Genomic DNA, 14,404 nt, shown 5'->3' with positions numbered 1-14,404 from the left:
CCTTACTTTACGCTGGTTGTTTATCTATTATATTTAGCCTGGACTTTTTATTTCTATTTCTAGACTCCATATAGGAGAGAAAACAAGTGATATTTCTTTTTTCCGTGTCTGGGTTTTTTCACTCCGGGCTGATCATTTTGAGATCACGAGTAATTTTTAAATCTTTTAAAAATTCCGGGTGAGCAGATGCTTGAAACATCTTTTTATGCCAGCTGTTAGGTTTATTGCCATTTTACTAAAGTATAATCTGTATAACCAGATTTTTTTTGTCACTGTTAGGAATGTTGAGATTATATTGAAAGAAAATGGCTAATTTTTAAAATATTTTGCATGTGATTGGAACTCATTTTGCAAAGTGGTTGTTCAAGTTTACATTCCCACCAGCAATGGAGGAAGGTTCTCCTTTCTCCACATCCTCTCCAGCATGTGCTGTCACTTGAGTTTTTTATCTTAGCCATTCTGATGGGTGTAAGGTGGAATCTCAGGGTCTTTTTGATTTGCATTTCCCTGATGACTAAGGACATTGACTATTTCCCTTTGCCATTCAATATTCCTCCGTTGAAATTTTTTTGTTTAGCTCTGTATCCCTTTTTTAATTGGATTACTTGGCTTGTTGGTGTTTAACTTCTTGAGCCAATGTGGCAGTTTCTCAGAAAATTGGAAGCAGTACTACCTCCGCATTTAGCTATACCACTCCTGGGCATATATCCCGAAGATGTTCAGCCATACTAGGACATTTGTTCAACTATGTTCATAGCAGCTTTATTTATAATAGCCAGAATCTGGAAACAAGCTAGATGTCCCTCAACAGAGAAATGGATACAGAAATTATAGTACATTTACACAATGAAATACTACTCAGCAATTAAAAACAAGAAAATCATGAAATTTGCAGGCAAATGGATGGAACTAGAAAAAAAATCATACTGAGTGAGGTATCCCAGAAGCAGAAAGACACACATGGTATATACTCACTTATAAGTGGATATTAGCCATATAATATAGGATAAACATACTAAAATCTACAGTCCTAAAGAAGCTAAACAACAAGGAGGACCCTAGGGAAGATGCTTAATCCTCATTCAGAAAGGCTAACAGGATAGACATCGGAAGTGGGAGAAGACAGGAAACAGAACAGGATCCTAACCCAGAGGGCCTCTGAAATACTCTACCTAGCAGGGTATAGAAGCAGATGCTGAGACTCATAGCCAAACTTTGGGCAGAGTGCAGGGAATCTTATGAAAAAATAAAGGGGAGATAGAAAAACCTGGGCGGTACAGGAGTTTCACAAGGAGACCAACAGACGAAAAATTCTGGGCCCAGGGAGGCCTGCAGAGACTGATGAATCAGCCAACGGCCATGTATAGAGAGGACTCAGACACACTGCTCAGATGTAGTCCATGGTCAGCTCAGTCTCCATGGGGGTTCTATAGTAAGGGGAGAAGGGGCAGTCTCTGGCATGAACTCAGTTGCTGCTTTTGATCCCCTCACCCTGATGGGGTGTCCTTACTAGGCCACAGAGAAAGAGGATCTAGACAGACCTGGTGAGACCTGATAGGCTAGGGTCAGATAGTGGGAGAGAAATACTCCCTTGTCAGTGGAGTAGGGGAGGAGCATAGGAGTGGAAGAGGGACAAAGAGTAGGACCAGGAGGAAATAATATAGGGCTCTAGAGCTTGGACACAAAGTGAATAAATTTGAAATAATCATAATAATAAAGAAATAATAATAATGATAATAAATTTTTAAAAAGTCTTATTTTATGTTGTTAGTTGAAAGATCTCTATAAAACAAAGATTAAAACTACTAGCTTTCAGTTTGTCAGGGGCATGAGTTCATAGGCACAGCTGGCCTAGAGAAGTCAGCATGCCAGTTGTCAGAAGTTGGGTTTGTCCCCAAACCTATGTGACCACACAGAGACCATTCGAGAAATCACATCTTGACACTGGAGGAAAGGAACTCGTGGAGTCTTCTTGAAGGCAATACTCATTGTTTGCATTGGGGTGCTGGATGAGGGAAAAATGAAGCTCAATTACATCCTGGGCCTGAAGATTGAGGATTTCCTTGAGAGGCGGCTGCATACCCAGTTCTTTAAGCTGGACTTGGCCAAATCTATTCACCATGCCTGTGTGCTTATACACCAGTGTCATACCAGGGTCTGCAAGCAGTTGGTTGAATATTCCATCCTTCATTGTCCATCTGGTCTCCAGAAACACATTGCTTTCTCCCTCCATTGTCTTTATGGTGGTGGCTACCCAGGCCAAGTGAAGAGAAAGAATGCCAAGAAAGGGCAGGGTGGTGCTGGAGCTGGTGATGATGAGGAAGAAGATTAGAAAAATACCTTCCTGAACTGGAGGATTACATAGTTTTCCAGTTTACTAATAAAAAAGAATTGACAGTTGGTTTAAAAAAATAGTAGCTTTCAAAGAAAATCATAAGGAGGATGGTGTTTGTAGTGGCTAAAAGTGTGGAATTTACAGATAATAATGCCTAATTTGGAAAGCACAGTTCCTGAGCTGACTTCTGTGAACACCTGGTTATTTGTTTATAAAGTAAAGACAGTCACTTTGCCTACCATGTGTGACTATGGAGGTTACCTGACACTTTCAGACATTGAACACAAAGAGTATATCATTACAATATGCTAAATATATTTGAGGGCAAGGGGGACTCAAAGAGATATTAAAGGATAATGACTAAAAAGTACAAATTGTTAGTAACACCTTTCAAAATGCAATCACTGTAAGAACAAACACTGGAGACACATAAAGCTAAATCCAACACATAATTCATATGGGAGATTTGCAAGAAACTGATAACCCTCCCCAGATACACTGAACTCCATCTTTTATAAACATTAAGTGTATTTTATTTCCTCCCTTAATTCATGTTTTCTTTAAAAATGTATCTAATATATTCAAAAGCCAACCTATAGGTGTTTGTGACATCATAGGATGGATACTTGCCACATTAAAAGTAGGCTTTGAAAAGCGGGGTTTTACAGCAAGGGGCCTCTTCATAACTTTTAGGACTTTCTAACAACATGTCAATGGCAGATTTACCTTCCACATGTTCACAGAGAGCACACAGTTCATATTTGCTAAATACCATGGTACTGGCTGTGTGTGACAGAGAGGCATCCTGTACCAGGATAAATGGAATCCTCTGTATTTCATCCCAATGAGTATCAGGAGAAATAACAAAGAAATGGAGTAGCACATTCCAGCTGGAGGACCTGTGTTCTTTAATGAAGACATGTAGAGTGTCTGCTGGAAAGCAGGGCTAGAGCACTGGAGACTGAATGGAGAATATTCAACCCCCTTGCACTTCCCCTTTCTCCAAGCACAGGTATCCCTACTTGGCAAGGTGACCAGCAGCAGCCTCTGTCCCAAACACTGACACTGCTTGGCTGAGACTTCAGTCATTGCCCCAAGCACAAGCCTCTGCACTCATTGACAGAAAAGGCACAGGTGGGCCTCCTGGAGGGGGATGGGGTTTAAAACTGCTACAGGGCAGCAGCTAGTCCAAGTACAAACTTCCATATACTCAGTGACTGAAACAGCATAGGCAGGCCTCCCAGAGCTGCCAACAGGTAGGTTAGAGGCTGGTACACACAGTCCCAGTGCTCTGTGACTGAGACTACAGAGCCATACCTGGCCGGTGGCCAAACAGTGAACCCATTGAGCTAATGGATCTCTTGCACTCTCATTAGCTCCTGTGGGTGCAAATCTGAGAGTAAAGAACAGGAGGGTCTCCTGTGCTTTCTTATTAGGGCTGCAAGCCAGTGAGTGAGCCTTTAAGTGAGTGTTTTCAGAGCCTAAGAACCAGGGTTCCTCTAAGCTAGCAGCCAGATATCTGATCATTCCCACCCACACCCCTACTGTGGGCAACATACAAATACTTGGGACAGCAATCTCAACATTGAAGCCACTGCTCTGTGGGTTTCCCAATGGAGTCCAGGCAAACAATTCCTGGATTCCAGACAGATCTGAATACCAGGAGGACAGTACAACAGGTGTGTAAGCCACTGAGGTATTCAGGGCACCAGCACATGTGCATTGTACCCTCACATTTTCCCCTCTGCCCCAACCCTGATGCTTAAACACCACCTGTAGGCATCTGCAATCTCTAGCACACACTCCGTCAAGGCACACTGCTACTCACACTCCAACACTTGGGCATATGCTCCTGGGACCTTTCTCCCTTAGCTACAGCTGATATACCAAAATCCATTCTCAAACCAATGGACCTCTCTAATCTTCCTGAAGAACACTCCAGACACCAGAGCCAGACAGACCCATTCTGAAGTACAGACTCTAAAAATAAACAGCAAAGGTTACAGATAAGCAGATGGCTAGAACACATAAGCGGTGGACATAAGAACACATCCAAAAGAAATCAGGACATTATGGCTTCAACAGCAACCCCCAAACAAACAGTTATTTTAATTCATCAGAAACACAGGAAAATGCATTTAAAGCTCTACTTATCCAGTTATTAGAGGCACATAAAGAGGAAAAGAACAAAACTCTTAAAGAAACACAAGCAAATAGAGCCAAACAGAGACACAGAGGCAAAATTAGTGGCATAGAGAGAATAAATGAACAAAAATAAATAAATAAATAAAGGCCATGATGGAAAGACAGGAATCCACATTCAAACAGATGAAGGAAGTGGTGCAAGACATGAAAACACAATTAGAATCAATAAAGAAAACATAAACAGAAAAAACCTGGAGCTAGAGAACTTAGAGAAAAGACCCAGGAACCACAAAGGTAGACATCACCAATAGAATAGAAGAGGTGGAAAGGAGACTCTCAGGTGCTGAAGATACAATTGCAGAAATGGATACATATATCAAAGAAAAAAAATAAAATCATAAAATTTCCAAACAGAAAACATCCAAGAATTCAAGAACCCCATGAAAAGATGAGATCTAATAATAATAGGAATAGACAAAAAAAGAAGATTCCAGGTTTCAAGGTCCAGAAAATATTTTCAAGAATATCATAGAAGAAAAATTTCCCAACTTAAAGGAAGAGATGTCCATAAACATAAAAGAGGCCTACAAAACACCAAATAAACTAGACCAGAGAAGAAAATCCTCACATAACATCATAGTTAAAACACTAAATCTAGAGAACAAAGAAAAAATATTAAAAGCAGCAAGGGAAAAAGGCCAAGTAACATATAAAGGTTGACCTATCAGAATCACACCAGACTTCTCAACAGAAACTATGAAAGCCTGAAGGGCCTGGGAAGATGTCATGCAGACTCTAAGGGATAACAAATGCCAACCCAGACTACTATACACAGCAAAGCTTTCAATCAACAAAGCTGGAGAAAACAAAATAGTCCATGAGTAACTAAATTTAAACAAGATCTATACATCAACCCAGCCCTACAGAAGGTACTAGAAAGAAAACTCAAATCCAATGAAAACAACTACATCCAAGAAAACACAGGATATAGATAACTTCACAACAAAGAATTAAAGCAAAACTGGCATTGAAACACATTAACACCACCAACTCCACAATAAAAGGAATTAATATTCATTGGTCACTATTATCTATCAACATCAATAAACTAATATCTCCAATTAAAAGACACAGACTAACAAAATGTTTGCAGAAACAGGATCCAACATTCTGCTTCATCGAAGAATCACACCTCTGTAACAAAGATAAATACTACCTCAGAGTAAAGGGTTGGAAAAAAGTTTTTCAAAAAAAAAATGTACCAAAAAATAAGCTGGGGTAGTTATCCTTATATTGAATAAAAGAGACTTTCAACCAAAATTAATCAAAAAAGATGAAGAGGAACATTTCATTCTTATCAAAGGAAAAATCCACCAGGAGAACATCACAATCCTGAACATCTATGCCCCATGTATTAGAGCACTTACATTTGTAAATAGAACATTATTAAAGCTTAAATCACGTATTGATCCCAACACATTAATAGTGGGAGACTTCAACACTCCACTCTCACAAAGGCACGGATCATCTAGACAGAAGCTAAATACGGAAATAATGACAATTACAGAGGTTCTAAGTCAAATGGACCTAGTAAATGTCTACAGAACATTTCACCCAAAATACATTCTTTTCAGCTCCTCATGGAACCTTCTCAAAAATTGACCATATAGTCGTTCACAGAGCAAGCCTCAACAGATACAAGTAAATCGAAATAATCCCTTGTATCCTCTCAGACTACCATGTCCAAAACCTAGACCTCAATAACAAATAACAAAATGCCTATATACACATGGAAACTAAACAACTCTCTACTCAATGTCAGCTTGGTCAGAGAAGAAATGAAAAAAGAAAGTTGAGGCTTTCTAAAATTCAATGAAAATGAAAACAAAACAAAACAAAACTTATCCAAACCTATAGGATACAATGAAAGCAGTGTTAAGAGGAAAGCTCATAGTACTAAGTGCCTCCAGAAAGAAGTTCCAGACATCTCATACAAGAAACTTAATGGCACACTTAAAAACCTTTGAAAAAAAGAAGAAGAAGCAAACACACCCAAGAGGAATAGATGATTGGAAATAATCAAGCTCAGAGCCAAAAACAATGAATTAGAAACAAAGAAAACAATTCAAAGATCAATAAGACCAAGAGCAGGTTCTTTGAAAAAATAAAAAAGATAGACAACCCTTAGTCAAACTAACTAAAAGGCAGAGAAAAACTATTCAAATCAGCAAAATCAGAAACAAAAAGGGGCCATAACAAAAGACACTGTGGAAATCCAAATAATCATTAGGTCTTACTACAAAAGCCTATATTCTACATAATTTGAAAATCCAAATGAAATGTACAATTTTCTTGATAGATTCCATCTATGAAAATAAAATCAAGATCTGATAAATAGATTCAGTAGTCCTATATTCCCTAAGGAAATAGAAGCAGTAATCAAAATCTCCCTTCTAAAAAAGCACAGGGCAAGACAGTTTCAGCGCAGAATTCTACCAGACCTTTAAAGAAGAGCTAACTCCAATTCTCTTCAAACTCTTCTACAAAAGAGAAATAGAAGGAACATTACCAAACTCATTCTATGAAGCCACAGTCACTTTGATAGCTAAACCACACAAAAACCCAACAAAAAAGAGAACTTCAGACCTATCTCTCTTATGAATATTGATGGAAAGACACGCAATAAAATATTTGCAAAACAAATCCAAGAACACATCAAAGATATCATCCATCATGTCCAAGTAAGTTTCATCTGAGGCATGCAAGGGTGGTACAAGATAGGGAACTTTATCAATGTAATCCACCATATAAACAAACTGAAGGATAAAAACCACATGATCATCTCCGATGCTGAAAAAACATTTGACAAAATCCAACACCCACTCATGTTTAAAATCTTGGAAAGATCAGAGATACAAGGCACATACCTAAACATAGTAAGGACAATATACAGCAAGCCTATAGCCAACATCAAACTAAATGGAGAGTAAACTTAAATCAATCTCACTGAAATCAGGGACAAGGCAACATAGTACTCTTCAACATAGTACTTGAAGTCCTAGCTAAAACAATAAGAAAATTAAAGGAGATCAAGGGGATGCAAATCGGAAAAGAAAAAGTCAAAGTATCACTATTGGCAGATGATATGATAGCATACATGAATGATTCCAAATATTCAACCACAGAACTCCTTCAGCTGATAAGTACCCTCAGCAAAGTGGCTGGACACAAAATTATCTTCTAAAAAATCAGTAGCTTTCTTGTATACAAAAAACAAAAGGGCTGAGAAAGAAATTAGGGAAACTGCACCCTTCACAATAGCCAAAAATAACAAGAAATACCTTGGTGTGACTCTAACCAAGCAAGTGAAAGTCCTATTTCAAAAAAAAACTTCAAGTCTCTGAAGAAAGAAATTGAAGAAGATATCAGAAGATGGGAAGATTTCCCATGCTCATGGATCCGTAGTATAATTAACATAGTGAAAATGGCCATCCTACCAAAAGCAGTCTACAGACTCAATGCAATTCCCATCAAAATACCAACACAATTCTTTACAGACCTTGAAAGAACAATTCTCAACTTCATATAGAATATCCAAAAAGCCAGAATTTTCAAAACAATCCTGTACAGCAACAGATTGTAATGCCAGGTTCATGGGACCCTCAGAGACTACAGGAGACAACTCAATGCAATAGCAAGAGAGCTTTATTATGAGAGCGATCAAACTCGGGACCCAAGTCTGACTGACACAGCAGTAAAGAAGTGGGACCTTGAGCCCTCAGGGCAAGATTTTTACAGGGAAAGTCTGTGATCAGGGGGTTTCCATGACAGCAAACAAGGGGGCACATGTTTCTATGACAGCAAACAAGGTCATATGCCTTGATGTTACAGGATTAGGTAAAAGTTAGAGGGGCGAGGTGACCTTCTCAGAATCACAATTACCTAAGGCATATGCCTCTCTGAGGCACAATTGCCTGAGACATATGATCACAATGGCTATTCTTTTAAAATATATCTGAAACATTGGGGAGAATTTTCCTACCCGATTCTCAACCGATTCTCACTGAAGACTGCCAGGGAGATTGTCTCTATTTTCGATGAAGCACTTATTCTGTGATGTTTCCTGGAGGCTCTTGCTAGAAGAGTTAACTTTGTTTTCTGCCACGTGCACATTTTGTGATATTTCCTGGTACCTGAATTCAGCTCCCAGTCAAGATGGCTCTTTATTTCAAAATAGAGTTATACTCAAGCTAACTATACCCAGGCTAACTTAAACTCTTCAAGATCACCTAAAGGTATCTGCATCCCTGATCTCAAGTTGTAGTACAGAGCAATTTCAATAAAAACTGCATGGTACTGGCATAGAAATAGAATAGTAGAAGACCCAGAAATAAACCCACACACCTACAGATACTTGATTTTTGACAAAGAAGCCAAAACAAATCAGTGAGAAAAAAACAGCATTTTCAACAAACAGTGCTGGTCTAACTGGATGTCTACATGTAGAAAAAGGAAAATAAATCCATTATTTATCACCCTGCACTAAACTAAAGTACAAGTGGATCAAAGACCTCAACATAAAACCAGACATACTAAATCTGTTAAAAGAAAGAATGGGGAAGAGCTTTGAACTCATTGGCACAGGAGACAACTTCCTGAACAGAACATCAACAGCACAGGCCCTAAGATCACCAATCAATAAATGGGACCTCATAAAACTAAAAGTCTTCTGTAAAGCAAAGGACACTGTTGTCAGAACAAAATGACAGCTTACAGACTTGGAAAGGATCTTCATCAAACCTATACTGACAGAGGACTAATACCCAGAATATATCAAGTACTCAAGAAGTTAAACAGCAACAAATCAAGTAAACCAATTTAAAAATGGGGTACAGAGCTAAGCAGAGAATTCTCTGTAGAGGAATATAGAATGGCAAAGAAACACTTAAAGAAATGTTCAACGTTCTTAGTTATCAGGGAAATGCAAATCAAAATGACCCTGAGATTTCACCTGATTTCCATCAGAGTGGCCAAAATCAAAAACTCAAGTGACAATACACATTGGAGAGGAAGTGGAGAAAGGGGAACTATCCTCCATTGCTTGTAGAAATGTAAACTTGTACAAACACTTTGGAAATCAATCCGGTGTTTTCTCAATTAGGAATAGTGCTACCTCAAAATACAGCTTTACCACTCTTGAGCATATATCCAAATTATGCTCAAGTTCACAACAGGGACATTTGCTCAACCATGTTTGAAGCAGCTTCATTCATATTCATAATAGCCAAAACCTGTAAACAACCCAGATGCCCCTCAATTGAGGAATGGATACAGAAATTGTGGTACATTTACACAATGAAATGCTTCTCAGCAATTAAAACCAAAGAAATCATGAAATCCGCAGGCAAATGGTGGGATCTAAAAAAGATCATCCTGAGTAAGGTTTCCCAGAAGTAGAAAAATGCACATGGTATATACTCACATATAAGTGGATATTAGACACATAACATAGGATAAACCTACAAAAATCTGTACACCTAAAAAAAAACTAAGCAAGTAGGAGGACATTGGTTAAGATGAGCAATCCTCATTCAGAAAGGCAAATGGGATGGACATCGGAAGAGGGAGAAAACAGGGAACAGGACAGGAGCCTACCACAGAGGACCTCTAAACATCTCTACCAAGCAGGGTATCAAAGCTCAAAGCAGATGCTGACACTCATAGCCAAACTTTGGGCAAGGTGCAGGGCATCTTATGAAAGAAGGAGGAAATAGAAGGACCTGGAGGGGACAGGAGCTCCACAAGGAGAGCAACAGAACCAAGAAATCTGGGCCAAAGGTCTTTTCTGAGACTGATACACCAACCAAGGACCATGCATAGAGATATTGTAGAATCCCTGTACAGATATAGCCCATGGCAGCTCAGTATCCAAGTGAGTACCTTAGTAAGGGGAACAGGGACTGTCTCTGACATGAACTCAGTTGCTGGCTATTTGATCACCTCCCCCTAATGGGGGAGCAGCCTTAACAGGCCACAGAGGAAGACAATGCAGCCAATCCTTATGAGACCTGATAGGCTAGAGTCAGGTAGAGGGGGAGGAGGGCCTGCCCTATCAGTGAATTTAGAGAGGGGCATGGGAAGAGATGAGAGAGGGAGGGTGGGATTGTGAGTAAATGAGGATGTGGGCTACAGGTGGAATAGATAGAGAATAAACTGTAATCAATATAAAAAATTGCCACTGGCCTGCAGCAACACTTGAACACCACCTAAGTGGTGGGGAAAAAAAAGGGCAGGGCTGCGCAAGGAGGACACCAAGTCAATAATCTGATCAAAATGCTGTTTATTGAGCCTTTAAACAGAGCTTATATAACAAAAGATTACAAGAAATTACCTCACGGTAATGGCATCACTTAGCAAAGAGTCCAGGGATTTACTCAAGGTTACACAAGATCTTGTTCCTTGATGTAATCCACTTGTTGCACCAGTCTCCCTGGCAGCCATTGAGCAGTGTCTTCAACCTGTGAAAAAACACAAACATATCCTCATCCCCAAATGAAAACCGGGTCAGGTCCATGCCATGTATTATTCAAGGGGTCCCTCCATTTAGCCATGGCATAATGGCGTGCCATTTCAGGGTGCCAAAAACGTTCAGCCACAGCTTTGCCATATTTGTCGAAGGTTAAAAAATTCAAAATAAAAAGTACATGATTTAATTGAGCTCTGATGAACGAGGAGGGCATAATTCCCCTTTTTTTGTCTTTTTGTAAATACATCTTAATGGTGGCATAGGCACATTCAACCATGTCTTGGCCCTTTGCATTACAAGGGATACCTGTTACATATTTAATATTTAATTTTTTACAAAAAAATTTTGAAAGAGCTTGCTGGTATAAGCTGGCCCATTGTCAGTCTTAATTTGGTGTGACATTCCAAGAATGGCGAAGGCAACCAAACAGTGATCTATAACGTGGAGTGTAGCTTCTCCAGAATGCAAGGTAGCAAAGACAAATCCTGTACAGGTATTAATAATTACATGAATAAATTTTAATTTTCCAAATTCCATAAAATAGGTCACATCCATCTGCCATAGCTGACCCGGGGTCAGCCCTTGGGGGTTAACCACAAGATGAGATACTGGTGGAAGACATCACAATTGTTAGATTTTTTTTTAACAATCTCTCTGGCTTGTTCTTTGGTAAGGCCATAAGTTAAACGTAAGGAATGACTATTAAGATGATGCAATTCATGAGCCAATTGAGTTTTTGTATGGGTGTTTCTTGAGCCAAGGCTACTAAGGCTTCATCAATAGTCTGGTTGCCTAGAGCAGGAGGTCCAGGGAGGCTAAAATGGGCTCTAACATGAATAATAGCAAAAGGATTATAGCGGGCCTGAATAAGTCCTTAAATCTGAGCAAACATTTGACTAGCCCAAGTGGTAGAAAGAATCTGACCTGCTGTTTCAAGCTTAGGAATAGCTTGAGCAATAAAAACACTATCAGTAAACAAATTAAAATACTCAGTAAAATGTTGTAAAACTGTATGAATGGCCACCAATTCTGCAAGTTGAACAGATAACCCTGGAACTTGAAAAGTTTTTGTCCATTAACAGTATAACTGCCTTTTCTTTTAGCATTACCATCAGAAAAAATCAAGCAAGTTTTTTTTTAAAGTTTATTTTAAACTCTGGTAGGAAAAATAACACCATGCAAAATAAAAATAAATAAATAATCTTATTGGAAGGGTAATGATTATCTAGTTGTCCTGTAAATCCAGCCAAGAAAGCAACCATTCATCCAAATTAGTGTAAAGCCAATCAGTCTGGGCTTACTATATGGCATAATAATCTTGGAAGCCCCAATTCCAAAGTAAGCCCTTGTCTGGGTGTGTCCCGACACAATGACTTGGGCAATGGCCTCATCATAAGGCAAATTTACTTTATTGGGACTAGCTGGCAAGTGGATCAACAATAGAGGATTAGACTGCCATAATAACCCTGTTGTAGCTAACTGTGATTGCAATATAAGTAACAGGAGAGGAGTATCTGGATCCCAATATGTTACAAATTGATTTTCCAAAGCTTTTCCACTATTAATAATGCAGCTCGAGCCTCTGGAGTCAATTTTTGAGGGGAAGTTGGAGCTACATCCCCTTTAAGAATATTAAACAATGGTATAAGTTGTCCAATGGTTAATTTTAGATATGGCCTAAGCCAATTTATATCTTCCAATAATTTCTGAAAGTCATTAAGGGTCTTTAAATTATCTTTTCTAATTTGTACTTTTTGATGTTTAATAGCCAGAGGAAATAAATTAAAATCTAATAACTATAAGGATCTCTAGTTTGTACCTTCTCTGGAGTAATTTTTAATCCTGCTTGGGGCAGACCCTCAGATAGATCTGTATAGCAAGCCATAACATCTTGAGCTACAGGAGAGGCTAGTAAAATGTCATCTATATAGTGAATGATATAAATAGAAGGCCATTTTTTCCATACTGGACTAATTGCATTAGCTACAAATTGTTGACATAAAGTTGGATTATTTGCCATGCCCTGTGGCAATACTCTCCATTGGTAACATTTCATGGGTTTCCTAAAATTAATGGAAGGGATACTAAAAGCAAATCTATGGCAATCCTTAGGATGCAAAGGAATGGTAAAACAAGCAATCTTTTAAGTCTAAAATAATCTTGTAAGGGTTTTGAGGAATCCCACTAGGTGATGGGAGTCCTGCTTGCAATGCTCCCATAATCATCATAGTCTCATTTACCTCTCTTAAATCTTGTAATAATCTAAATTTGCTAGATTTTTTAAATTACAAAAATGGGCTAGTTCCACGGTCAGTTAGAAAGAACTATATGCCCTACCTGGAGCTGTTCTTTAATGAAATCATGTGCAGCCTTCAATTTTTCACAAGTAAGGGGCCACTGAACAACCCATACAGGATCATTAGAGATCTATTTGATCTTTTCCCCATAAGCAGCAGGCTCTACAGTGGCCCTTACTAAAAAGTCCCTAGGCTTCTTCTTCCATTATTTTCCTTAACAGCAATGGGCAAAGGAGAACCTTGAGTTTTTTTCCCATTCCTCATCCAGGGAGATGTCCTTGCTTAAGCATTTGTAGTGTGACAGCCTCACTAGGTGAACACACCATAACTCCCATCTGTGATAATATATCTCTACCCCATAAATTAACAGCGATGCCACGAATGATGAAAGGCCTAATATATCCGGAATTGCCTTCTGCATCACACCAAAAAAGTAGCTCTGTACTTTGTTCTGTATTTTGGGAATGCCCTATCCCCTGCAGATGAGTCAGTGTAAGTTCTTTTGGCCAAGAAGCAGGCCATGCCTCCTGAGCTATGATGGATACATCTGCCCCAGTATCTAATAACCCATTAAATATCTTTTCCTTAATCCATAAATCTAATTTTGGTTTATCCTTAGAAATTTTCTGGACCAGTAAGCTCCAGTAGATCCAAAACCCTTAGAACCTCTCTCAGGCTTAGCAACAGCAGTCTTCAGGAGCAATGCAGGAATAAACAATAGCTGAGCAATTCTCATATGTGCAGGAATGACTAAAATTCCATTAGGAGAATTAGCCATAATCCTAATTTCTCCTTGATAATCAGAATCTATAGCTCCTGGTAAATTTGTAGCCCTTTAACAGCAGTACTGCTTCGTCCTAATGAATTTTCTGGTAGGGGTCCACATATTCCAGTAGGAAGAGTCTGGACTCCCATTTTAGGTGTTAATACTGTATAGGTAATGGAACTGAGGTCCAATCCTGCACTTCCTGGGGTTGCTCTGATAAGGGAAGAAAGGGCTTTGAGGTGGTCTGAGGTACAAATTTTATTGCCCCGTACACCTGATACTGGGAGTTGGAGGCCCAGGACTGGCCTCATTTCCCGTTTCCCTGGTTTTGTCCC

The 14,404-nt window shown here is 39.0% G+C and overlaps 1 pseudogene; it reads left to right on the top strand.

Moving 5' to 3' along the window:
* The first annotated feature begins 1,865 nt into the window (after positions 1-1,865).
* On the top strand, positions 1,866-2,332 carry LOC129674167 (40S ribosomal protein S9-like; annotated as a pseudogene).
* Positions 2,333-14,404: the final 12,072 nt, after the last annotated feature.

Source organism: Psammomys obesus, unplaced genomic scaffold (genome assembly GCF_907164565.1).
Source record: "Psammomys obesus unplaced genomic scaffold, mPsaObe1.curated_primary_1811, whole genome shotgun sequence".
NCBI lineage: Eukaryota > Metazoa > Chordata > Mammalia > Rodentia > Muridae > Psammomys > Psammomys obesus.
Note: the sequence above shows the minus strand (reverse complement) of the source record. Positions and strands in the feature narration are given on the sequence as shown.